Source organism: Mandrillus leucophaeus, unplaced genomic scaffold (genome assembly GCF_000951045.1).
Source record: "Mandrillus leucophaeus isolate KB7577 unplaced genomic scaffold, Mleu.le_1.0 Scaffold71, whole genome shotgun sequence".
Classification (NCBI taxonomy): Eukaryota; Metazoa; Chordata; class Mammalia; order Primates; family Cercopithecidae; genus Mandrillus; species Mandrillus leucophaeus.
The window spans coordinates 3,661,622-3,665,952 of record NW_012107697.1 but is presented as its reverse complement, the minus strand read 5'-3'; the positions used below and the strand labels follow the sequence as shown (position 1 = coordinate 3,665,952).

Here is a 4,331-nt window from a genome sequence, read left to right as displayed (position 1 = left end):
GGAGGAATTCCTGGTTGGGGGGCAGGAATACACAAGCCTGTGACATCTTGTGTCAGAGAGCATGGGCTTGTTCACGGACTGATGGGGTCACGCCTGAAGAGTACAGGAGGCTGGGTGCAGTGGCTCACACCTGTAATCCCAGTGCTTTGGGAGGCCAAGGCAGGAGGATCACTTGAGCCCAGGAGGCCAAGACTAGCCTGGCCAACATAACAAGACCCCATACTCTACAAAAAAATAAAAATAAAAAATTAGCTGGGCGTAGCCCCAGCTACTCAGAGGCTGAGCAGGGAGGATCACCTGAGCCCAGGAGGATGAGGGTGCAGTGAGCCATGATCACACCACTGCACTCCAGCCTGGGCAACAGAGCAAAACCCTGTCTGAAAAATAATACAAAATTTAAAAGAGTACAGGGGCTGGCTCCAAGGGGTTCCTACAGGCCAAAGATGGGACAATTTGAGATGCAAAAAGAATAGTTAGGAGAACTGACTGAGATACACTTAATCTGTAAAAAATTCACAAGACCATAACTGTAGTGGGTTAAAAGGCGACCCCTATGACCTAACTCTCAGAACCTCTGGATGTTACCTTGCATGGCAAAAGATGTGATTAAGTCAAAGGATCTTGAGGGGAGGAGCACACTTGGTTATCAGGGGGACCCCAGGTGCACCACATGTATCTGTATGACAGACACACAGAGAAGAGGAAGGGGCAGCATGACCACAGAGGCAGAGACTGCAGCAAAGACCAGCCAAAGCCACCAGACGCCGGAAGAGGCACAGAACGCGTTCTCTCTAGAGCCTTTGGAGGGAGCAGAGCCCTGCTGATAACTTGATTGCAGACTTCTGGCCTCCAGAATTGTGAAAGAATAAATGTCTGCTGTTTTAAGCCACCGGGCTTCTGGTCATTTGTTACCACAGCCACAGGAAACTAATACAATAATGACACTCCCAAAAGAGAAAGCCAAAAGCAAGGAAAATAAGAACTATCAGGGCATGGAGTACAAAGTATTTCCATTGGATATGCATATATCTGTGGACAGTCAGGGTTAGGCTTGGAAAAGTATTTCTTGCTGTGAGTCTTGCTCAAAAAAATGAGAAAAGTCTGCCCAGTGGTTCAAGGCATGGCTTTGAAGTCAAACTACCCAGATAAGTGTCTCACTTCTGCCCCCTAAAGGCAATGTGACCTAGGACAAGTCACTTACCTTCTCTAAGCCTCCAGTCTTTGTCTGAAAAATGGGGGTAGTAATAGTACCTAGTTCATGAGGTTGTTGTGAAGATTAAATGTATCACATCCCAGTGTTGGTGGTGGTTGCACATTTGTCAGTTAGAAATAATAATAGGTCCGGGTGTGGTGCCTCACACCTGTAATCCCAACACTTTGGGAGGCCGAGGTGGATGGATCACCTGAGGTCAAGAGTTTGAGACCAGCCTGGCCAACATGGAAAAACCCCATCTCTACTAAAAATACAAAAATTAACTAGGTGTGGTGGCGGGGGCCTGTAGTCACAGCCACTCAGGAGGCTGAGGCAGGAGAATCGCTTGAACCCAGGAGGTGGAGGTTGCAATGAGCTGAGATTGCACCGCTGCACTTCAGCTTGGGCGACAGTGTAAGACTCGGTCTCAAAAAACAAAAATTAAAATAATAATAATCATAAATGACATGCATAAAGACAAGCACAAGCTATACCCCATACCCATGTTAATCATTACAAAGACCCCCTTGTCCTGTCGCTGCAGCTGAGAAGTCTCTAGGGATGACCCCATGTCAAAACTGACTAAAATCATGCAATCAAGTGCCTTCACTTTAGAGAGGAAGAAAATAAGGCCCAAAGAAGGATGACTTGGCAAATTTACACAGTTATTACATGCCTGAGATAAGACAGACTCCACCTTGGAACTCCCAGTCTAAGGCAAAAGCACGTTAACCCAACTCCCATAGTCTTACATCTGCCTATGACGATGCCAGGACTACCACTCTTTCTGGCTCCTGATGGCCCAGACCCTCCCTCACCTCACTGCCAGGGCTCTGGGGAAGTCTTTGTGCCCACTTCACAGAAAATTCCTTAGCTGCAATGCCCATTGATGAGCTGGGAGGGGGTTTCTGTTACAATGAGTTTTCCTGCACTAAACAAGCTTACACTATCCTATTATTACCTGTTCAAATGATATAGATATTTCTCCCTAACAGCTCCAAAGTGCCTGATTCCCTCATCCTCTCTAGCAGGGGGGCTTGCCGGTCTCCAAACACTCAGCTGATTGGAGAAAATGGACCGTGTGAAAGGCTTAACTAAGGAGAAGGTTGTCAAGATCATCCACTGACCCTGCAGACTCACCATGCCCACCCCAAGTGGCCTTCCTGACCTTACCCAAGACTCAGGATGAACGTGTTCCTTTCTTACTTCACAGAGGCTTTGAGCTTGGGGTTTGTGTGTGACAAGCTGTGACCAGGGTACATGAGTCTTTGTTCTCAGCATTGAACCACCCATCCCCAAAGATTAAATAATGGCTGAGCATATAGGTTTCGGAGTCAGGCTGACTTGGGTTAGAATTAGGGCGTTTCCACTTTGTTGCTGCATGATTGTGGGCAAGTAACTTAACTGCTCTCTGAGCCTCATCAGTAAGAGGCGGGTAATGATATCTACTTCACTGGATGGTTGTAAGGATTGAATGAGATCATATTGCAAAGGGCTGAGCACAATGCCCGGCACACCATGCATGCCTAATAGTGTCTGGTAGTCATCGAGGAAATAATAGTGGTGGTGGGGGTGGTAGCGGTACTAGTAATAATACTACAATACCTGATGTGATTGGAGCTAAATACTAATAAATATTTAAAAAATTAAACCAGAACTTTTCCACAAGGCTATGAAAAGCTGCATTAAAAGCTTTCCCGGGCCAGGTGTAGTGGTTCATGCCTATAATTCCAGCTTTTTGGGAGGCCAAAGCAGGAGGATCCCTTGAGCCCAGGAGTTTGAGACCAGCCTGGACAACATAAGGAGACCCCATCTGTATTAGTCTGTGCTCGTATTGCTATAAAGAAATACCTGAGGACAGGGAGGCAGCTGAGGGTGGGGGAGTGGCCCTGGAACAGAGGCTGTGGCCACACATGGGGACTGGGCTATGGTAGCTACGGGGTGGTACATGGGGACTGGGCTGTGGTGGCTCCTCGAGCTGGGGCAGAAAAAGAACTCTGAGAAACTACTAAAGTTCCTGAGGAAGCAAAGTAGAATTTCATAAGAACAAAATGGATGGCAAGGAGAAAACCTATGGTGGCTATGAAGGTCCTGATGCCATGTATGTCAAATCAGTATCATCTGATGGCCATGAATTTATTGTAAAAAGAGAGTATGCATTAACATCAGGCATGATAAAGCCATGTTGAGTGGCCCAGGTCAATTTTGCTGAGAACAAAACCAATGAGGTCAGTATTAGAGAGGTACCTTCACATGTGCTATCAAAAGTATGCATGTTATTTTACATACAAGGTTCACTACACTAACAGCTCCACCAAGATTCCCAAACTCCCAATTGCACCTGAAACTGCACTAGAACTGCTGGTGGCTGCGAACTTCCTAGATTGTCAAATAAAATAAATTATAATACACTGTTAACTCTTTTCAGTTTTTGTTTTTTTTTAAAGAAATACCAGAGACTGGGTAATTTATGATGAAAAGAGATTTAATTAACTCACAGTTCTGCAGGCTGTACAGGAAGCACAGTAGCATCTGCTTCTGGGGAGGCCTCAGGAAACTTACAATCATGGCCAAAGGCAAAGGAGGAGCAAGCACTTCACATGGCCATAGCAAGAGGAAGAGTAGGGGAGGTGCCACTCACTTTTAAACAACCAGATCTCATGGGAACTCACTCACTGTCATGAGAACGGCACCAAGAGGTAAATCCGCCTCCACAATCCAATCACCTCCCACCAGGACCCCCCTCCAACAATGGGTATTACAATTCCACTTGAGATTTGGGCAGACACACAGCTTCAAACCATATCATTTCACCCCTGACCCCTCTTCAATCTCATGTCCTTCTTATATTGGAAAATATAACCATGCCTTCCAAACAGTTCCCCAAAGTCTTAACTCATTCCAGTATTAACTCAAAAGTCCAAAGTCTCATTTGAGACAAAGGAAGTCTCTTCTGCCTATGAGCCTGTAAAATCAAAAACAACTTAATTACTTCCAAGATGCAATGGGGGTACAGGCATTGCGTGAAAACTCTCTTTCCAAAAGGGAGAAATAAGCCAAAAGAAAGGGACCATAGCCCCCATTCAAGTACGAAACCCAGCAGGACAGTCATTAAACCTTAAATCTCCAAAATAATCTC

General features: G+C 45.8%; 1 pseudogene; it reads left to right on the top strand.

Annotated features, from left to right (window-relative positions):
• The first annotated feature begins 3,243 nt into the window (after positions 1–3,243).
• LOC105528301 lies at positions 3,244–3,592 on the top strand (annotated as a pseudogene).
• The last annotated feature ends 739 nt before the right edge of the window (positions 3,593–4,331 follow it).